The sequence below is a fragment of the Aegilops tauschii genome, chromosome 5 (genome assembly GCF_002575655.3).
Source record: "Aegilops tauschii subsp. strangulata cultivar AL8/78 chromosome 5, Aet v6.0, whole genome shotgun sequence".
NCBI classification, from domain to species: domain Eukaryota; kingdom Viridiplantae; phylum Streptophyta; class Magnoliopsida; order Poales; family Poaceae; genus Aegilops; species Aegilops tauschii.
Genome location: NC_053039.3, coordinates 170,548,681 through 170,572,395, shown reverse-complemented (window position 1 = coordinate 170,572,395; position 23,715 = coordinate 170,548,681).

The window sequence follows — 23,715 nt, the reverse complement described above, 5'->3', positions numbered from 1 at the left end:
CAACCCAACCAACTACGATTGGACCAGAGCTCGGGAGGCACCTCTGTGGTGGCATGCAGATCTTTGTCAAGACCATAGATATATGAGATCAGATGAGGACCAGAAGACGGCGACCCTTGGCGGGATCCTTGTCGAGGAAAGCCACGAGACCCCCGGCAGGATCCTTGCCGGGGACGACTGCGCGCCACGGCAAGACCCTTGCCGGGCCCCCGGCAAGGCCCTTGCCGCGGACATCAGCGCGGCCACTGCCAGGCCCGCACCAGCCAAGTTTCCACCGCCATTAGCATGCAGCTGCCAGCCCGACCAACTGGGCAGGCACTTGTGTGGCAACATGCAGCTTCCAGGCCAGATCAGCAAGCGCCTGCATGGCGGCATGCAGATCTTCGTGAAGACCCTACCACCACGACACCTCAGCTGCCTGCCTGCCTACATGGCGCCGCATGCATCGTTGGCCAGGGCGCGTGTCGAAGCGAAGAGGAGCGGCGACGGACGGGACGGGCCTCGCTCCCGTCCCCGATAAAGCTATGGGACACCTAAGCGACGCATTAAATGTGTCATGTCCTATAATACGGGCGATAAGCTCATAGTAATGTAGGCCTTTCCACCTCCTGTGTGCCACTGTGGCAGCCCCTTTCGACTACAAAAGGAGGCCCATGGCGTACTAGAGGAGGATTCGGCTCTTTTGAACTACACAGCCACCATAGCTAGTTCGAGAGCTCAGGAACACTCAATACATCCACCAAAGCAGGACTAGGGTTTTACGCATCCTCGTGGCCCGAACCTGGGTAAACGAACCTTGTGCTGACTGTTAATCCTGCTCTTCTCACAACCCCGCGCCCCGGCAACCGTAGTAGGGATTCTTGTGATCCCATAGGTGTCGTTTCCCACCAACATCTTTGGTGCGCCAGGTAGGGGGCGCAATTGTGAGTATCTGGTCTAGTAGTTAGCCTAGCAGTTCTTCATCACCATGGCTCCCAAGAAGAAGACGATCACAGTGATCGGCGCATCGGGAGCCGAGCGGCCCGCGCCATTGCGGGCGAGCAGTGGGCCGGTCGTGGACAGAACCCGAGCCACGGCCCGCGAGCACCAACATTGCTCCGGCAGTCAGAGCCTGGGGAGTGGCGTCGTTCGTGCGCCAGACGACGAGCCGCACGCCGCTAGGTCCAAGGACAGGGCTGGGGCCCCTACAGGCGGCGCGGGGCCCTCCACGGGCGTCGCTGTACCCCCTACGGGCGGTGCAGCGACCTCCAAGACGCCAACCCCGACGACCACAGTGCGCTCTTCCCATGGTGTGTGCGATGAGCAGCGTCACCACACCGGTGACCCTGGACACCGCCATGGGAAGAGCCCTGTGCTTCGTCCGCGGGACGAAGGAGTTCAGCATACCCGCCGAAGTGCTGGCGAAAATGGCACGCAGCCGCTGGGCCGTGATAGAGCTCCTTCTAACGAGGTTGGAAGTTGAAACGCGCCACGGTCCACGCACCTGTCGCCGCCACCCACGCCAGCAGAAGCTTTGGCGCGTGCGCAGCTGCTCCTCGACTTCCCTCCTGTTGCGGAGAAGCTCGACGAGTGGAGGGCCACCATCCGGAGCCTCGTCGCCGTCGCCAACAAAGATGATCCGTGACTGGCGAGGCCCTCAGGCCGGCGCTCCACCGAGCCACCACATGCCAGCGCCGGGAGGACCGGGGGTGCTGCGGTCACAGTGCACTCTCCTCCTCCTCGCCAGCCACCACGGGTGCCGGCCCGTCGTGACGACGCTTGTGATAACATCTCTATAGTGTTGACCGACCGCAGACCCACCGCGACCAGCGCCAAGTTCTTCAAGAACAAGCTCCCGAAGATGCTTGAACCACTATCGAGCGCCTGCGTGATACACGCCACCAGTCGGACAAGCGGGCGGGACCCGCTATGGACCACCCAGCACCGGGGGGCTCCGGCGGCCTACCTTACGAGGTGGGCTGCCCAGCCTTTACCCGTGAGTTGCGGCAGTTCCAGTGGCCGTCCCACCGCACGTTCAAGCCCGACGTCGGCGAGAAATACACTGGCAAGACCCATCCGTCAGAGTTCCTCAGCATCTACACCATTGCGATGCAGGCTGCCGGAGCTCGCGACGACGAGGTGCTTGCTAATTACTTCCCGTTGGCACTGAAGGCTAATGTCATGTCTTGGTTGATGCACTTGCCGGCGGATTCCATTTCTTCTTGGTCGAATCTGTGCCATGAGTTCGTTGGCGCCTTCACTGGAGGCCACCAAGCTCATGGCCAGGCCAGTGATTTGCATATCATTCCCCAGAAGGAAGGGGAAAACCTGCGTAAGTACATCCAGAGATTCAGTCGGGTGCAGTACAACATCCCCGATGTTCATCCCGCCGCTGTGATCAGCGCGTTCCATCAGAACGTGCGCAACCGCAAGACGCACGAAGAGCTGGCGATGACCAAGGTTAAGGACGTGGTTGAACTCTATGTTCTGGCCGATAGGTGCGCCCGGGCAGAAGAGGGAAGGAAGTACCCCGGCGAGGACGCCGGCACGGAAACCAACCCTACTGATGAAGACACCGCTGCCCCGACGAAGAAGGGCCGGCGTCGCAACAGGAAACGCAAGGGCAAGGCTGTGCTTGCCGTCGAGGGATCCGATAGCACCGGCGCCGCCAAGATGGCCAAGGCAGACGACCCCGGCAAAGAAATCACCGGGTGCGCCGCTTGCCGGGCCTTGGCGGCTGCCGACAAGCCAGGGGGCTCCGACAAGCAGTACTGCAAGATCCACCGCACCAAGGGCCACGACCTCCAGAACTGCTGGCAAGTCGAGCTGCTTGCTAAGAAGAAAAAGGCCGAGTATGAGAGGCGGGATAGGGAGAAGGGTCAGGACAGTGCCGAGGGATCCGGCAAGAAGCGTGGCGGCCAGGGAGGCCACCGCGGCAAGGACAACCAGAAAGAGAGGCCCGCCCGGGGCTGTGACAAGAAGCAAGAAGACGATGATCATGAAGAGTTTCAGAAGGCTATGGAGGCCATGTGCGTTGATGGTGGCGCCTCGCTGCATACTTCTCACCACCAGCTCAAGCAGTGGGCGCGAGAGATTACAGCAGCGGAGCCGTCGTTCGACCTCAGAAGCTGCTGAAGTGGTCCATCACGCCCCTCATCTTTGACGTGGAGGACCACCCTGACCGCACAACCGCGGTCGGGTGGTTGTCGTTGTTGGTCTTGCCAGCGATATGCAACCTCAAGGTGAACAAGATGTTGGTCGACGGCGGGGCCGGCCTGAACTTGATCTCGCCCGTTGTGATCAAAAGGCTGCAAATTCCTGATGGAGACCTCGAGGAAACGGGCACGTTACAAGGGGTCAATCCGGGGAGGAGCCAGCCGAAGGGGAAGGTCACACTGCCCGTGACGTTTGGAGGAGAGTTGAACTACAGGATGGAGAGGATCGTCTTCGATGTGGCCGAGATCCCCTTGCCCTACAATGGGATCCTCGGCCGCCCGGCGCTAGCCAAGTTCATGGCGGCCTCGCACTACGCCTACAACAAGCTGAAGATGGCCAGGCTATTGACCATCATCTCCGTCCCCTCTGACTAGAAGGACGCGCTGATTTGCGCCGACCAACTCTACCGGGAAGCAGTTGCACCAGCTGCCGCCAAGGCACTTGCTCCTGCCGCTGAAGCCCCGGGAGGGAAGAAGAAGCCCGGCAAGACCTCTTGCACCCACTCCAGCAAGCGCACCTCTTCAGAGTGTTGTGCTACCGTTGAGGACGTGCCAGAGAGCTCCATCGGCAAGAGCAAGAAATCCAGAGCTGAGCCACCGCAGACCAAGAAGGTGTTCGGTAGGGAGGATGGCACGGGAGGGGCTTTCACCATAAGCTCCACCCTCGATAGGAAATAGGAAGGTGCACTCGTCACCTTCCTGTGGGCGAATGTCGACGTGTTTGCACGGCAAGCATCCGACATCCCCGGTGTTCCCAAGGAGGTGATTGAGCCCCACCTAGCTGTCTGTCCTCATGCGCGGCCCGTCAAGCAGAAGGTCAGGAAGCAGGCTCTGGAAAGGCAGAAGTTCATCACAGAGGAGATCAGTAAGTTGGAAGTGGCAGGTTTGGTGAGAGGAGTGCTCCATCCAACGTGGTTGGCCAATCCGGTGGTGGTTCGCAAGGCAAATGGGAAGTGGAGGCTGTGTGTTTACTACACAGATATCAATAAGGCTTGTCCCAAGGACGCCTTCCCGTTGCCGCGCATCGACCAGATTGTTGACTCCACTGCCAGGTGTGATCTGTTGTTATTCCTCGACGCCTACTCGGGCTACCACCAGATCTTCATGACAAGAGAAGATGAAGAGAAGACATCATTCATCACCCCATGTGGTACGTATTGCTTTTTACGGATGCCTTTCGGGTTGAAGAGTGCTGGATCGATGTTTGCAAGAGCGGTCCAAATTGGTTTTGAACCGCAGCTCCATAGAAATATGGAAGCATACATGGAAGACATAGTGGTCAAAACCAAGGACAGGGCAACTCTTGTACATGACCTGGAAGAGACGTTTGCCAACCTGCGCAAGATCAACCTCAAGCTGAACCCTAACAAGTGTGTCTTCAGCGTTCCGTCTGGCATGCTTCTTGGGTTCTTTGTGTCATAGCGCGGGATTGAGGCAAACCCAGACAAGATCAAGGCTATTGAACAGAATGAGGCGCCCAAGCAGATCAAGGATGTGTGTCGGCTCACTGGCTGCGTTACCGCCATGAGCCGATTCATCTCCAAGTCCGCCGAGCGCGCCCTCCCCTTTTTCAAAATCTTGAAGAAGTCAGGCCCAATGGAGTGGACCCCAGAAGCCGAGGCGGCGTTGCAGGATCTGAAGAAATACCTTTCCTCCACGCCAGTACTGGTTTCGCCTAAACCACAAGAGCCGTTGCTGCTTTATCTAGCGGCAACGAATCAAGTGGTCAGTGCCGCACTGGTAGCACAGAGGAAGGTCGACAAGGAGGCAGTGGTGACGGCAGGACCGGCGGATGGCAAGCCAGAGATTCCCCCAGCAGAGTCTGACGCCATCGGGGTAGTGCCCGCACAGTCAAGTGAAGTGGTGCAAAAGAAGAAGATGATGCAGCACCCGGTTTACTTTGTCAGCTCCCTCTTGCAGGGGGCTAGGTTGAGGTACTTCGGTGTGCAGAAATTGCTCTTCGGCCTCCTTATGGCTTCGAGGAAGATGCATCATTACTTCCAAGCCCACGAGATCACTGTCGTCACCCGCCTCCCGTTGCAACGGATACTGCACAACCCAAATGCGACCGGAAGGATTGTGGAATGGCCCTTGGAGTTGTCAAGCTTTGGGTTGAAGTTTGAAAGTACCTCGACAATCCAGAGCAGAGTATTGGCGGAGTTCATTGCAGAATGGACCTCAACACCCGACGAAGAGATCCAGGAGACCGCTCTCCCCGGCATGGAAGCAAGCCGCGACTAGATCATGTACTTTGATGGGGCTTTCTCGCTGCAAGGCGCCGGTGCCGGTGTGCTGCTTGTCGCACCCACCGGGGAACACCTCAAGTATGTGATCCAGATGCACTTTCCCAGGGAGATGTCCACAAACAACACTGATGAATACAAGGGGCGGCTTGCCGGTCTCAGGAGCGCGGCGGACCTCGGGGTGAAAAAGCTCCTCATTAGGGGTGATTCACAGCTTGTCGTCGGACAAGTTAACAAAGATTATCAGAGTCCATTGATGGAGGCCTACGTAAATGAGGTGAGGAAACTGGAGGAGCGCTTCGACGATATACAAGCAGAGCACGTTCCCCGAGTGGAGAACGGCATCGCTGACTACCTGCCGAAGCGTGCTGCATTCAAGCTACCTGTGGAACGAGGTACCTTTTTGCTTCGGTTAACTCAACCATCCGTCGAGCCATCAATAGAGCAGAACAAGCGGAGGAAGTCAGGCCCCGACAAGTACTTTCCCGTCGAGCCCCCAGGGGCTGCCGGCAAGGATGTTGTCGCGGATCCTGAGCCCGCCGAGGGACAGCTGGCTCCGGCAGGGCACCAAGCCCTGGCCATAGAGACGGCTGCCCGCGGAAGAGATGCCTTTGGTCCTTGCCGTTGAGCCCCAGGCTCCAGCATGGGCAGAGCATACCATCCATTTCCTCCAGACAGGGGAACATCCTGAGGAGCAGGAAGAAGCAGAAAAGGTAGCCCGTCAGTCTGCCTTGTACCAGTTCGTCGATGACGTCCTGTACAGAAGAAGACCGAATGGTGTGAAATTGAAATGCATCCCCCGGGAGGAAGGACTGGAGCTGTTGGCAGAGATACATGGAGGCATATGTGGCTCCCACATAGGCTCAAGGGCCCTTGCCGGCAAGGCATTCCGGCAAGGCTTCTTCTGGCCACCGCCCTCTAGGATGCAACGGCACTAGTAACCAAGTGTGAAGCGTGTCAGTTCCATTCAAAGAACCTTCATCAACCAGCTCAAGCCCTTCAAACAATCCCTCTCTCCTAGCCATTTTCGGTCTGGGGGTTCGACATACTAGGCCCCTTCCCCCATACTGTCGGGGGCTTTGAGTACTTGTACGTTGCAATCGACAAGTTCACAAAGTGGCCGGAGGTGGAACCCGTGAAGAAGGTGACAGCACAGTCAGCCGTCAAGTTCTTCAAGGGACTAGTCTGCCATTTTGGTGTGCCAAACAGAGTCATCACCGATAATGGCACGCAGTTCACGAGCCACAACTTCATGCAATCCATTCAAGACCTCAACAGCAAGGTCTGTTTTGCTTCCGTGGCACAGCCCCGGAGCAACGGCCAAGCGGAGAGGGGCAAATGCTGAAGTGTTGCGAGGCCTGAGAACGAAGACTTTTGACAAGCCTGTCCCAACAATGTGTCGCGCTTATGTGTGGCCCATGCCCGGGGGCTCCTGTCGGTGTACAAAACTAGGGGCGCTCCTTTTGACCACTTTACTTGTGCACGGGCAGTCGGAGCCGCGCCCACGGCCACACTAAGCAGAGCAGGGGAGGGAAGCCGGAGAGAAGCCAGAGGAACAAGATGGTCAGAGGCAACGCCAAGGCCAGAAACACAAGACAGCAAAGGGGTGAGGTGGAGACCCCGGGCAAGGCCCTTGCCGGGGCGGCCTCCGCGGCCCCGGCGAGAACCTTACCGGGGCAACTTGCCCAAACACCAACAGAGCGAGCCACCCTTGAGCCCATAGGTTCCAACCCAACCAACTACGAGTGGACCAGGGCTCGGGAGGCACCTCTGTGGTGGCATGCAGATCTTTGTCAAGACAATAGATATATGAGATCAGATGAGGACCAGAAGATGGTGACCCTCGGTGGGATCCTTGCCAAGGGAAGCTATGAGACCCCCGGCAAGATCCTTGCCGGGGACGACTACGCGCCACGGCAAGACCCTTGCCGGGCCCCCAGCAAGGCCCTTGCCAAGGAAATCAGTGGGGCCACTGCCAGGCCCGCACCAGCCAAGTTTCCACCGCCATTAGCATGCAGCTGCCAGCCCGACCAACTGGGCAGGCACTTGCGTGGCAACATGCGGCTTCCAGGCCAGATCAGCAAGCGCCTGCATGGTGGCATGCAGATCTTCATGAAGACCCTACCACCGCGCCATGTCAGCTGCCTGCCTGCCTACATGGCGCCGCATGCATCGCTAGCCAGGGCGCGTGTCGAAGCGAAGAGGAGCGGTGACGGACAGGACGGGCCTCGCTCCCGTCCCTGATAAAGCTAGGGGACACCTAAGCGACGCATTAAATGCGTCTTGTCCTGTAATACAAGTGATAAGCTCATAGTACTGTAGGCCTTTCCACCTCCTGTGTGCCACTATGGCAGCCCCTTTCGACTATAAAAGGAGGCCCATGGCGAACTGGAGGAGGATTCGGCTCTTTTGAACTACACAGCCACCATAGCTAGTTCGAGAGCTCAAGAACACTCAATACATCCACCAAAGCAGGACTAGGGTTTTACGCATCCTCGCGGCCCGAACCTAGGTAAACGATCCTTGTGCTGACTGTTAATCCTGCTCTTCTCACAACCCCGCGCCCCGGCAACCGTAGTAGGGATTCTTGTGATCACATAGGTGTCGTTTCCCACTGACAAGGTGTCCCCTCGTGAGCGTTTTTTCTTTTTCTTCTTTTTGCGACGGTCCCCTCGTGAGCGTTTTTCCTTTTTCTGCTTTTCGCGAGGCACCCTCGTTCGAGATCGCAAGCTGGCGCACCTCTCCTAATCCATGCCCCATGGGTACCGCGATACGAAGCGCTGGGTCATGGCCAGCGGTGCCTGCGACCAAGGCTCGGGTAAACGATAAGCCTCTTAACAAGATTTTTGCAGTTCCTAAGTGCCTACCAGGCCAAGGAGGTATCGACAGGCACTAGGAAGCAAGCACCTCGCGAAGAGGGGACTAGTCCGAGCACGTCAAGCTAAGTTATCTCTACATAAAACGACGATGTTGCGACACAACACAGGAATGATAAACATAGCATAATAACTGAGAAATCATAGTTCATTGCACACCCCTCTGGGGCCCCATACTGGTTTCTTTCTTAATACAGGAAGGAAAGGAAAAAAGAAATAAAAGCGGCGCGTGCCCCTACAGCGGTCCGTGAGGGCGGGCTCTTGGCGCCGTCCCGAGCCCAGCCAGACCCCTCCTCGCGCTTCACGGAGGCGCGACGACGAGACAACCCGCTGTCGCCTTCGAAGTGGGCGTGGCAGCTGGTCGTAACCACCGCTGCTGGAGCTGTCGCCGAAGGAAGAACCGCCGTAGCTAGACGAGATGTGGTCGGCACCAAGGGCGGGTTCGCCTTCTTCCTCGTCACCCTCGTCGCCGTTGTTGACCTCAAGGCAGCACCCCGCACGGCGACCATCTTCCCCAAACACCCTCATGTAGAGGATCGCGTCGCCGTCGTACTTGAAATGGAGGGTGCACCGCCTGCCTAGACCGCGCGCGCGGGCAAACGTCTACCAGCTGCGGGCCAGGGCTATGTTGGCCGCGACGGAGACCTCAACCGCGACCCAGGAAGCCCTGCCGCAGCAGCCGTCCACCTACAGCCAGAGCCCACCTGGACCTGCGGCCGGCAGCTCGTCGGCGAAGAAGCGCGGGAGCTGAAGCCAGTTCCCAGCCGGGTTCTCTGACCTGACGACGAACTCCGGCAGCGCCTCCGCTGAGTGGAAGCGCGGCCGGGGAGGCCGCGCGACCATGACACGTCTCCCTTCACCGACAGGCTGCCACGACCAGGGCAACCCCTACCACGTGAAGCAGCACCGTCGCGGCCGCAGGGGGCCGCTGTGGGGTCGCGGCGTCCTTGCGGGGACGGCCGCGTCCACCCTTGGGCACCGGAGACCCGGGGCCCTTCTGACGGGCCTTCCCCTTATCCGCGGCGGAGAACCTCTTCGACGGCGCCATTGGTGCCGCTACTGGAAATGGAGCAATGGGGGAGAAGCGAGCGGAATGGGAAGAGATGGGTGCCGGGGGCTCTGCCCCCCTCCCCATTTATAGCAGGAGAAGGCCAACCATCGCCCCCCATGATCACAGGTAATGATGATTTTTCCTTGCATGTAGCAGGGACTCGTCAAGTAGGGCAATTGCAGAGGCAGCGTGGGGAAGCGGAGATGCCCACGTCCAATCAACCGCCACACATCGACCAAGGCCGCAAGCTGTTGGGGCCCGCGGCACTCCGCACTTGCCGTTTGGCTTCACCTCGAGGCCAAGTCCGAGCGCGCCTTGGGCCGGGGGCTACTGTCAGCATTCTGGTAACGGGGGTCCCCAGACTTGCCTGCCTGCGGCCCACGGCGTGGCCCGGCAAGCGGGCCCGTATGGCCCATCTTCACCAACAAGCACTCAAGACCCTCGCGAGGCGCCAAGCTTCGCGAGGCGGACGACTCAAGACCTCCTCGGGAGCGGCCTCACCAGGCTGGCTCGCGAGGGCTGAGAGATCAAGGCGAGGCAAACCTCGCGAGTTCCTACAACGTCAGCCATGACGACCAAGATCAGGCGGGCGCTAGGTGGCCGCCAGCGCACACAGTGTCCTTGCTTCCTCTTTGGTGGTAAGGAGGCAAGCGCATGCGAAGAGTACCGAGAATCAGGCAGAGGTTTCCATATCGGTGCAACGAGACCAGGGCCAGTAGGACGGCAGGACGGAAGTCACCGTGGAGCCCAAGACGGCATCACCACCAGAGCCTTTGGCAGGCGAAGACTGCTTTTATCAGGATAGCATGTACTAGTTGTCCCCTTTCAAATTGGCCGTTGTTGGCTCCCTTCCCACTCAATATTTGGGGAGAGGACCAGGGCCTCTTTAAATAGGACTAGCCACCATAGTAGGAGGGGACGAATCTCGAACTCATTCAGTTCATCCTCACACCCACCAAGCATAAGAACACCTCACCTCAGGAGGCTGTTCTTCCCCTTGTATTATTCATCCTCAGGCCGAGAGGCAATCCACCACACCACACTGGAGTAGGGTATTACACCACAACGATGGCCCGAACCAGTATAAGTCTTGTGTCTCTTGTGTCGCGAGTTCGTCGAGCTAGGCTTAGAGATTCCTGTGAGGCTGAGGGCGTGATTTGGTTGGGGGAGACCTTCGTGCGCACCCCAGTGTTGGAACCTTGAGGGTTTTGCCGGAAGCCGAGATCCGACAGATGATTTGAGTGGAAAGCAACTTGGGGAATGCTAGAGATCAAGATTCTTGTGGTTGGATTGGAATGTCTTGGTCTCAACACATGAGTAGGTGGTTCTCTCAGAAAATGAGTAGTCGAAGTGTAGGCACATTCTGACAGCTCTCTCTTGAATAGAGAAGGGGGTGGAGGGGTATATATAGCCTCCACAAAAAATCCAACCGTTACACACATTTGAACCAACTCGGACAGACCGAATAGAAGAACTCGGTGAGACCGATTCAATTAAAAATGTGAACGTTAGGAATCTCGATGGGACTGACGTGATCACTTCGGTGGGACCAATGTGCTAGGGCTAGGGCAAAACCTCATCTCGGTGTGACCGATTGCATGAACTCGGTGAGACCGATTTCAGCAATGGGTTAACAAAGAATTGTTCAGGAAAACTCGGTGGGACCGATCGCTCATTTCGATAAGACCGAAAGGATACGAAGGGAAACAAAGAGTTTGCATTCCAAACTCAGTGGGACCGATCGCTCACTTTGGTAAGACCAAAACGTTATGAAGGGAAATAGAGAGTTTGCAATGCCATCTCGGTGAAGCCGAGATCCATATCGGTGAGAGCGAATTGTCTAAGGTTTCTGGCTGTGGGTATGTCAAAAGAACTCTGTGGCGCCGGATAGATCAAATCAGTGGGGCCGATTTTGACGTTTGGTTTTGGAGATATTTGGAAATGAGAAAGTGGCTGAGGGTTATGGAGCAATATTACTAAGCACTTTGAGCAAGTAGACCATTAAGCAACACCTCATCCCCTTTTAATAGTATTGGCTTTCCTATGGACTCAATGTGATCTTGGATCACTAAAATAGAAATGAAGAGTCTTGAACTTGAGCCAATCTTTCTCCTTAGCATCATGAAGGAGTTCCACATCCTCTTGTCCATGCCACGCCATTGTTGAACTTTCTGAAATGTACTAGATAAAGATATTAGTCCAACAAGAGATATGTTGACATTAATTACCAAAATCACCCAGGGAGTAGTTGTGCTTTCACAATCGCATATATGATGTCTAAACTAAGTAGATGGCATTAAATATTGTGTATATGATGTAAAAACTAAGCATTGGAAGAAAATATATGCATGGTATGAGTAATATAACCCTGCCAAGTTTGAGAATACACCTCAGGGGGAAAATAGGGCTGGTCATCTGTCTTTGAATACTCCTCTGAGGAGCTATCTGTAACCAACAAGATATCTTCTTCATTAGGTGGCATTGTCTGCTCTGAAGACCTTGTTTTCACTCCAGTTCCATCGCCGATTCAAATGGCTGGTGCACAGGAAGAGTAGTTGAATATACAAATATTGTCGACAAACGGAATACGTAATACAAAAAAATGATGGCATTATATAATTCACATATATGATGCTTGGCTAAACGGCATGGCATTGCATAGTTCACATATATAATGCCTTGCAACAAGATAGCTTTGCATAATTCACGTATATAATGTCTTGAAACAAGATGGCATTCAATAATTCACATATATAGGAATTAGACACTAAACAGGTGGCATTCACACAAAGCATGTCTAAACTAAGCAAATGACATAGCAATGCAAGACACCATATGCACAATATGTGCAATATAACCCTGGCAAGCATGCAGCTCGAGGGGGGGGGAATAGGACTGGTCATCTGTCTTTGAATCCTCCTATGAGGAGCTATCTGTAACCAGCAGGATATGCGATTCGTTAGATAGCATTGTCTGCTCTGAAACCTTGTTTTCACTCTAGATTTTTCCATGACCGTGTCAAATGGTTGATGCACAGGAAGAGTAGTTGAAGGTACTAACATTGTTGACAAATTTAATACGTAATAAAAAAAGGGTGGAAAGATATAATTCACATATAAGATGACTGGCTAAGCAGGATGGCATTGCAAACTTCACATATATGATGCCTGGCTAAACAAGATGGCATTGCATAATTCACACATATGATATAGAAACTAAACAGATGGCATTCACACAAAGCATGTCTAATCTAAGCAAATCACATGTTTGATGTATAAAGTAAGCAATGTAAGGCGCCATATGCATGACATGACCAACATCAGCATGACAAGTTAGAGCAAAGACCTCAGGTGGTAAATAGGAGTGGTCTGCTCCCTCTGAATCCCCCTCTGAAGAGTTATCTTCCTCTTGATTACAGTTTGGAATGGGGGGAAGGGGTTGCTTTTGCGCCCACCATGGAGCGACGTCTGCATGAAATTTTATTGCCACGCAAGGCTCGTCTCTTTTGCTCTACATGTTCAGTACCATTGTACACAATAATCGACATGCATAGGAATAAAACATAGTGAGATTATGTAAGGAGTGCATGCATAAATCCAGAGTGATGGTAGCAACCTGTGGATACACCCAAAACCAATGATAGCAGGCAGATAATAGCTTTAGTTAAAAAATATAGATAATGGCTTCTTTACTATTTGTTTCCCACCCAACATGAAACTCATAGTAGACACCCGAGATTAACCAGATAGTAATAGATACTATTGATTGCCGCCCTAGTATGTACCCCGCAACCATTTAAAAACTCAAGTTTGAGCATTTTATTTTGGACTTGGCTCAGAGTCTAAGAGGTGAAAATGAGGATAAAGTAGCATCTAATATTAAGCAATGCATAACGTAAGCAGACACGAAAGAGTGCGACCTCTCTTGTGGACCCGCGCAGTCCTCAAGGTCATCTGCTCAGTTGATGATGGTAATGCAGTTGACGTGGCTGCCAGCGGCGGGGAAGAACATCTGAGGTGGCAAAAGATAGTCTGGAGGGTGGATCAGTGCTGTGGTGGACCCTTCCGTTGTTGGCTAAGCTGGGGTGGATGACGGCGCGGCAGTAGCGGGACAAACCACACAAGGTATTATTTGACACATATCTGTAATAGAAGTAATTCTGTAAGGGCTCGTTTGAATTGGAGATTCTAACAATGCAGGGATAGGAGATAGACAGGAATAGGATAGGAATGCATGGGCAAAATAGAGAATTAAAAAACACAAGATTTATGTCAATCTAGGTGTTTGGTTCACAGGAATTGGAAGATCACAGGAATGCAAAGAAGCATGGTCAAATTAAGTCAAACCACAAGAAAATGTACAGTTATAATGCTATTATGCTACTATCAGTTAGTCTTGTGCTTCATGAATAGGAATTTGAGAAGGAGGGCCAAGTGGATATTAAAATTCCTATGGTTTTTCTTTGAAAGAGACACTGAAGGAACAAATTCTACAGTTTTCCTTTGCTCCATTCCTTTGAACCAAATGCATGAATAGTAGTACCATAGGAAACTTTCCAATTCTATGTTTTTCCTTCACTTTTGCTTCAATCACTGGCGAATCTAGTAGGCAGGCTTGAACAGGCGAAAGCGTGCACTCCAAAAATGTTTTTGTGCTACTTCTACTACTTTGGACCCAGGACACTTCCCTACTAGCTCAACTCCCAGGCCCGTCTACACATGCACAGCTCAAATGCCCAAATATAAATAATGATGGCTTTCGAGAGAGTCCATCATGGATAGCTAAGTTGCCTAGTACCTCGGTGCTTGTCATATAGGAGAAACTAATCGTTTCAGATTACTACATGTGCTAAGTCGACAATATATAACATGTAGAGTAAAAAAACAATGCAACAAGTGTACAACCTCTTTGGTGACGCGATGTCAAACTCAACATCATTGGGTTGGTCGCTGAGGATGCTGCGGCTAATGTGGTTGTCGTAGGAGAGAAATAAGATCTTAGGCATCTCAAGATGGAGCCGAGGGTACTACTCCGCTGTGATGGAGGGTTTCATCATTGGAGCAGCTTCGGTGAGGTGTATGACGGCGAGGCTGAATCAGGACAAGAGATACAATGTTATCCTGAAGTGGTATTCTAATAGCATCTTCAATAGATGATGTAAAATACATCACCAAAAAATGCTAGATGTAAAATACATCAGTCGCTCATCTCTGAACTTAACTGTCGAAACTGAATTTAACTGTTGAAACTGAATTTAACTGTTAAAATTGAATTTAATGGTCGAAACTGAATTTAAGTGTCGAAAAAATTGAATTTTGCTGTCGGAACTGAATTTTACTTTCAAAATTGAACACACTAGTAGCATAAAAGCAGTGCACTAATAGTTTTGGCTGCTCGAGCACTAGTGGCAAAGTAGCAGTGATCTAAATCAGTAGCCACTCCAGTAGGGAACGTATTACAAGAGACCGGCCGGGGAAGCTGGTCGTGCAGCAGCAGCGCTTGTGGGAGCCGGGGGAGCTAGTCGTGTAGCAGCATATCGGGTAGCAACATCAGGGGCTCGAGCGAGAGCCGGTGCTGCTGCTCGTGTAGCAGCAGTGCGAGCAAGAGTAGAGCAGCAGCGCAAGCAAGAGCAAGAGCAAGAGCAGGCCAGGTAGGGGACCGAGAGAAAGACTAGAGCAGCAGCACGAGCGAGAGCCGAAGCAGCAGTAGTAGAGCCAGCGAGAGCCGGAGTAGCAGCGGCAACTCCTACTGATGTGGACGCCACCGCCGAGGGAGCAATCTCGTGGAGCAAGTGGCCGGCGACGCCACCGTAGCTGGAGCCGTGCCATGGAGGCTTAGGACCGAGCGCCGGCAGCACCGTGAGATTGAATCAAGAAGAAAATGCAGCAATTAGTGTAGAACCTCTTTGGTGGCGTTGATTTGGCCTCAGGTTCATCCGAGGAGTCGGTGATGGTGCTGCTCTTCCGGTGGTGTAGGTGAAGACGACGCTATGGGAATGGAGGTGGCACGACAGACGAGGTGAACATCGGGGAAGCTTGGAGGTGGAGGACAGGGTGGTTGAACCGTCGGGATGATGAGATTGATGACGAATCCTCATTTGGTGTGATGGATGAGGGACTTCGAGATGTTGCGGTGCACAATGTCGTCAGGCAAGGGGCTGCGGACGGAGGAGGGTGTGGGGCTTCGCTGGTTTTCACGGCCTCGGTGTATGAATGGGGAGCAGAGGGGATGGGAGGGGAAACCATGGCTTAGGGACGCGCTTGTCCCAAATGTGGGGTAAGTAATGAAAGTATCCCCACGTATTTGAACTAGGCGGTTCATTCGGTTCAGGGGTATAACAAGATTTCATGTGTCGGGATTTCGCAGGACGTGGGAGTTTTCGTGCTCGTTGTAATTTTGGGATTGCAAGGCGCGGGTTGAGATGGAGGGAGGTTTCGGACCACAACAAGACAAAGAGATATCTTAAAATTTTGGGATAACAAGGCGCGGGTTGAAATTTTCGGACAAGCCTAATGTGTACTGTACCAAATCAATTCGCACGTCCCTCGATGAAAAAAAAGAAATGAATTCACACCACACAAGAGAGTCTAGTCCTGTTTTACTGTATGAGTTACTACAAATGGCGTTCAAAACTTTGAATCCATGTTATGTTCAATTAAAATATTTCACTAGGTGTATAATGCATGTAACCTGCTACTGAAATGAACATTTTAGTGCATCCCAAACGTATATACTACCTCTTCAATATGAACTAAATTTGGATTCGTTTCTCTATTTGAAGAAGGTCTACAATCATGATTGTTATCAAGTTACACCATTTGATTTTGTTTCTCTACTTGAATATGATCTACAATCATGATTGTTGTCAAGTTAAACCATCATTTGTATATTATCTTCACAACACACCACACGATTATTGTCGAGTTAGATATGAACTGTCTGTATTGTATGAACTCGAACTCGAAATTTTGAATCCACTTTATGTTGATTTCAAATCATAGAACATTTCAAGCTCTAGCTAGATCTTCATAATCTAAACCATGTCTCATATGTATAATATGTTTATCACATAATGTATGGTGCCCCGCCCCCTATGCCTACAAGTATTTAGCTGTGAGCTGCAAATGCCACACATTATTAAGAATTCAAATAAAATGGGAGATTGTTTAATATATGATATGGTTTAGATTGTTCGATATTTAGCTGTGAGTTGCAAATGCCACACATTATCAAATTATAGTATAACATGTCCGAAACCACACCACGCATATCACCACTATATTCATGCATGCATAGGTTTAAAACACTATGATCTCTTATTCAAATATATGAATCCACTTTTATACTGAATTATGATCTATGTTAGTGTTTTACACCCACACAATCCTCTTATCTTCATAGCTAGCACTAACTTTCTCTTGTGCATGCACACGCCTTCCTCGCCCGCCCCCTCCCTCAACATACTTCCATCATGCACATTCGTTTATTTCTTTAGGTTGTTCTCCCGTGGTCTCCACAACTCCTTCTTTGTGACACAAACCGATCGATAAACTTCTCCAACGAGGTCTGCCTACCACATACATGTATACTTTCCATCTCCTCCTTTCCCCGTCCATGCCCCATGTCTCTCACACGGTCCCACACACGTGTAAAATCAAGCCCCTCTTTTCATCGATCTCACAATCACACACTCCTCCCCCTATCTAGTAGGCCTCTCGCACGACCTCCTAGCTCCATCCCCCCTCTCTCTCTCTATCTGTCTCTCTAGGCCGTATTTTCCTCTAACAAATGGATGTACACCGACCGATCTCCCACTATACATATAGCTAGCTAGGTCGTTTATAACTCGTTTTCCCCATGCTTCGATTGATCCAGCTCATTAGTTATGTCTCACCCTTCCTCCTTCGGCACAAAACAATTGATCTACCTATCTAGTTAGGTTTGCTTACCAAAAATATGGTCCCCCTTCATCATCCATGCATGCCTCCCAACACGTCAATCACGCACACGCACACACCAGAAACACATCCCCTCTCTTCTTGGTATTGCAGTTGTACCCTCCGTTAATCTAGCAAGCCTCTCCCACCATCTCCGAGAAGCAACTCCACCACCACCCCTACGACACTCTACCTCTATCTGTCTCTGTTTGTCTCCCTCTCTCTCTCGTAACCTATTTCCCGTCCTACACTTATGTATGGATGTCGATCGATCTCGCTCAAGATATAGCTAGGTCTCTCCTTCTCTATACATCTACGAGTCTCTCGCCGCCCCCCCCACACACGCACCAATACATTGAGCACTCTAGTCATGTCTCCCTGCTACACACAAACTTGCCCTCTCTCAATTGACGTTTTCGTAGGTCAGTCGCCCCATATCTTTGACGTGTGCACAAACAATTTCGATGGCTCTCTTCATTGATCTCGCACACACACAATTGATCCTCTCTTTGATTCTATCGATATCTCACGCCTATGATCCCTCCCTCTCTTCTCATGGATCGCCCCCTCTATATATCATATAGCTAGGCCTCTATTTCACACACATTGCATGTGTGACTTTTTTTTGAGAATAAACTCATGAAATCACCCCCCCAAATACACTCACGAATGCACACACCATCTCTCTCTAGGTTTGTGTCCCTCTCTCACACACACACGTAGGTGGGGTATATGCACAAAGAGAAGAGGTGCACGCATGACGCACGTACTCCCGTCTCTTTCCCAACCACACACGCGCGGGTACACGGTGGAGCTCATTTCCGTACGAAAAGGCAGTCCATGTGGTAATTTGACATGTGTACTAGTTGTCCACTTGGTGGAGGATCGTGTACCACACGAGAACAAACAAATTGCGACTTGACGCATTGGAGCGTTATTTAAAAAAGGTTTTATTCCTCAATGGTTGTCAAAATCGGGGCTCTGCGGACCCAACAAGGTTCGAACTCTAGGGAGTCTGTGAAGATCTATACATGCCCCAGCCTCAAGCTCACCATCCCACGGCCTTGCCTCGTCAAGTTCGTGCAAGTGGGGAAGAAGATGACCACAGAGATTTACCCAGGTTCTGGCCACCTTGCAGTGTAAAACCCTACTCTTGCTTTGTGGTGGATTGGCCTCATGAGGAGGTTCAGGATGAACTAGTACAGTTGATGAGCTGCCTCGAGAGGGCTCTAGGAGTGAAGGTGGAATCTATCTGATCCCGATCTATGGTGGAGACTAGCCTATAAATATAGTGGCCTTGGTCCTCTTCCCTCATAGCTTAGGTGGGAAGGGATCCCACAGCGGCCAATTTTCAAAGGGGACAAGTAGTACAACTTATCCTGACGAAAGGTGGTCTTTGCCTGCAAAGCTCCTGGTTGTGATGCAGAGGTAGGCTCGGCGATGAGATCCGTCCTGCCAAGCTCATGGTCTTGGTCTTGTTGCACTGGAATGGAAACCATTGGGGCATTCTTTGGGAACCGATGTACGTCCTTGCCTCCTTAGCACCAAGGAGGAAACTGTCCTCCTCTGCGCCCGCTGGTGCCCACCTGGCCTTGGTCATCATGGCTTACATCATCGAGAGCCTCGTGAGGCTGGGTACCTGCACAGAAGTCAACGCTCCTCGGGAGGCAGGCTCGGAGAGCTACCCCTAGGGAGGTCTTGGAGTCGTCCGCCTCACGAGGCCAGGGGCCCTCGCGAGGATCTTGTCATGGGGGCCCTGCAACTGGGCCGTACCGGGCCATCGATGGGGCTGCGTCCTAGGCCGCATGCAGGCAAGTCTGGGTACCCCCGATCCCAGAACACCGACAGTAGCCCCCGGGCCTAAGGTGCGCTCGGGTTGGCTTCGAGGTTAAGCCAAGGAGCAAGGGCGAAGCGACGTGGCCCCAATCTTCTGCGGGGCAAGCTAAACGCGCGGTGCACGATGGGACGCGGACGCCTCCTCTTCCCCAGGTTGCCTCGGCTACTGCCCAGGCTGACAAAAGACTGGCGCACACCACAGGGCCATCATTGCTCTTCTACCTTGCGCGCCTTCCTCTCCTGCTCACATCCCCTTTCCTCCGTGAGAAGTACCTCTAGATCTAGGAGGAGCGCCGTCCTTCCTCTTGCTCCCTAAACCTCAGGGATCCCTCAGGTGGCGCCCGCTGGGAAGTTGAAGTCTGAGGCCCAGGTCTCAGCCTCCTCATCTCTCGTTCTGGGACTCACATCCTCCACCGTTTCCAAGGAGGGGGACGTCGCCCTGGTGCTCCCGCTGATGGCGGGCGACCCCAATGAGTGGGGCCAGACCCTAATCTGGTGCAGCGCAGTGGAGCAGAGCACCTTGGCGAAAACAGTCTACCCCTTCTTCCTCCACATCGTCTTCTCTGGGCTCGTCCCACCCTTCTCGGAATTCTTCACCACCGTCCTCAAGCACTACAAGATCCATGCCCTCCATCGTCAGCCTAACTCCATACTGCTCCTATCCATCTTTGCCTTCTACTGTGAGGCCTTTGTGGGTGTGAGGCCCTCAGTGGCTCTCTTTCGTCACTTCTTCAACCTGCGTTTTCAGACAAAGAACAATGGTTAGCGTACGTCTCCTTCATAGCTGTCTAAAGCAGAAATGTTCCCTTGAAGGCCGGGAAGAAGATGGAAGGCTTCCGACACCGCTGGGTCTTCCTGGATACCAAGGGCCTCGATCCGCTCCTAGAGCTTCCGACGGATCTGCCCGAGAAAACCCCAGCGTGGGTTTCCGCGAAGCTCACCGACCCTCGGGCGAGCCCTGTCCTGGAGCGGACCGCCTCGGATATGGAGGCCAAGCAGCTGACCAGGGTGATGATAGTGAAGGAGTTCTTGAAACAGCACCTGGCGCCGCTCCAGTGGCATATGAAGCCCCTATGAGAGTATCGGGGCGCGGGTGACGATGTAAGGTTGCGCCCTGCCGGCCTGACGCGCAGAGGGCTTGAGGCGACCTTAGTCATTTTGCTGGGCAGCATCCCGGCGGACATAACCGAGGTGTACACTCCGCTGTACCGCCGTGACGACCGGGAGGCACTAGTTGGTGCCATGCCCGCCTTCAACGACAAGGGGCTTAACCCGCTCGTGATCCCGATTCCCTCGTGGCGCTATCCTCCGGGAACAGCGGCGACGAGGAGGACTGAAGAGACCAAGGACGACGGCTTGACGGGGGTGTCCCATCCATTGCAGCATGAGCTTCTACGCAACCTCGAGGATGATGACAACGCCGTAGATTCTCCTGTTGCGGACTCCCCGCGCTTCGCCAGGGTCCTCAGGCGGTCAGGACCCACTGCCCGGACCACACGAGCATTTGGTCGGGCGGCCTCAGTGAAAGGCATGGCTAGGCCCCCTCTGTAGGGAAAAAAATGAGGAGAATACTTTTGGGACGGAGCGCCGCCGCCTCTAGGCGGAACATGGGCAGGAGCACTTTTGCCATTCGGCAGAGCGATTCCGCTGGGGAACTTCCCTCCCGGAGGGGGAAATCATCGTCATCATCATCACCAACAACTCTCCCATCTTGGGGAGGGCAATCTCCATCAACATCTTCAACAACACCATCTCATCTCAAACACTAGTTCATCTCTTGTGTTCAATCTTTTTACCGGAACTATAGATTGGTGCTTGTGGGTGACTAGTAGTGTTGATTACATCTTGTAGTTGATTACTATATGGTTTATTTGGTGGAAGATTATATGTTCAAACCCAATATGCTATTTAATACCCCTCTGATCTTGAGCATGATTATTATTTGTGAGTAGTTACTTTTGTTCTTGAGGTCACGGGAGAAATCATGTTGCAAGTAATCATGTGAACTCGATATGTGTTCGATATTTTGATAGTATGTATGTTGTGATTCCCTTAGTGGTGTCATGTGAACGTCGAGTACATGACACTTCACCAAATTTGGGCCTAAGGGATTCTGGAGTAGCAATTAGATGATGGGTTGCGAGAGTGACAGAAGCTTAAGCCCCAGTTTATGCGCTATTCCGTAAGGGAGCGATTGGATCCAAAAGTTTAATGCTATGGTTAGAATTTATTCTTAATACTTTTCTCATAGTTGCGGATGCTTGCGGAGGGTTAATCATAATTAGGAGGTTTGTTCAAGTAAGAACAGCACCTAAGCACCGGTCCACCCACATATCAAATTATCAAAGTACCGAACACGTATCAAACCAACATGGTGAAAGTGACTAGATGAAATTCCCGTGTACCCTCAAGAACGCGTTGCTTATCATAAGAGACTGTTTTGGTCTGTCCTTTGCCTCAAAAGGATTGGTCCAACTTGCTGCACTTACAATTATCTTGCTCGTTACAAATTATCTTGCTATCAAACTACTCTGCTACTTACAATTTCAGCACTTGCAAACATTACCTTGCGGAGAACTACTTGTCATTTCCTTCTGCTCCTCATTGGTTTCGACACTCTTACTTACCAAAAATAACTATAATTGATGCCATATACTTGTGGGTCATCAAGGCTATTTTCTGGCGCCGCTGCTGGGGAGTGAAGCGCCTTTGGGAAGTGGAATTTGGTAAGGAAACATTTATATAGTGTGCTGAAATTTATTGTCACTTGTTACTATGGAAAACAATCCTTTGAGGGGTTTGTTCGGGGTATCTTCACCTCGACCGGGACCATAATTCGCTACCCCTCAACCTATTGCACCTACTGAAAATATTGAATATGAAATTCCTTCTGTATGATAGAACAACTGCTAGCTAATCCTTATGCAGGAGATGGAACTGAACATCCTGATACGCACTTGATATATGTAGAACAAATTTGTGGATTATTCGAGCTTGCAGGTTTACCCAGAGATGATGTTATGAAAAAGGTTTTCCCTTTATCTTTGAAGGGAAAAGCATTGGCATGGAATAGGCTATGCGATGATATTGGATCTTGGAATTGGAATCGTTTAAAATTGGAGTTCCACCAAAAAAATCATCCTATGCATCTAGTTCATCGTGATCGGAATTATATGTATAACTTTTGGCCTTGTGAAGGAGAAAGTATCGCTCTAGCTTGGGGGAGGCTTCACTCAATGTTATATTCATGCCCCAATCATGAGCTCTCAACAGAAATTATTATCCAGAATTTTTATGCTTGGCTTTCTCGTAATGATCAAACCATGCTTGATACTTCTTGTGCTGGTTCTTTTATGAAGAAGACTATTGAATTCCGGTGCGATCTTTTGGAAAGAATTAAACACAACTCTGAAGATTGGGAACCCGACGAAGGTAAAGAGTCAGGTATTAAGCTTAAGTACGATTGTGTTAAATCTTTTATGCATAGCGATGCTTTTCAAAAGTTTAGCACTAAATATGGACTTGACTCTGAGATAGTAGCTTCCTTTTGTGAATCATTTGCTACTCATGTTGATCTCCCTAAAGAGAAGTGGTTTAAATATCACCCACCTATTAAAGAAGAAATCAAAGAACCGGTACCAGTTAAAGAAGAAACTATACTTTACAATGTTGATCCAGTTGTTCCTTCTGCTTATATTGAGAAACCACCTTATTGTTGGCATGCCCGTCATCTCAGTTAAAATAGGAGATCACTGTTATCATGGTTTATGTGAACTTGGTGCTAGTGTGAGTGCTATTCCTTACACCTTATATCAAGAAATTATGAATGACATAGCACCCGCAGATATAGAAGACATAGATGTTACTATTAAACTTGCTAATAGAGACACTATATCACCAATTGGGATTGTTAGAGATGTTGAAGTCTTGTGTGGGAAAATAAAATACCGTACTGATTTTCTTGTTCTTGGTTCCCCACAAGATGACTTTTTTCCCATTATCTTTGGTAGACCCTTCTTGAACACCGTTAATGCTAAAATAGATTGTGAGAAACAAACTGTCGGTGTTAGTTTTGGTGATGGATCTCATGATTTTAATTTTTCCAAGTTTAGTAGAAAGCTTCATGAAAAAGAATTGCCTAGTAAAGATGAATTAATTGGTCTTGCTTCTATTGTTGTACCACGTACTGATCCTTTAGAACAATATTTGCTAGACCATGAAAATGATTTACATATGCATGAAAGAAATGAAATAGATAAGATTTTCTTTGAACAACGTCCACTACTTAAACACGATTTTCCTATTGAAACTCTAGGAGGTCCTCCTCCACCTAAAGGTGATCCTGTGTTTGAATTAAAACAATCGCTAGACACTTTGAAATATGCTTATCTTGATGAAAAGAAGATATATCATGTTATTATCAGTGCTAACCTTTCAGAACATGAAGAAGAAAGATTATTGAAAGTTCTAAGGAAGCACCGAGCTGCTATTGGATATACTCTTGATGATTTAAAGGGCATTAGTCCCACTCCATGTCAGCACAAAATTAATATGGAACCTGATGCTAAACCCGTTGTT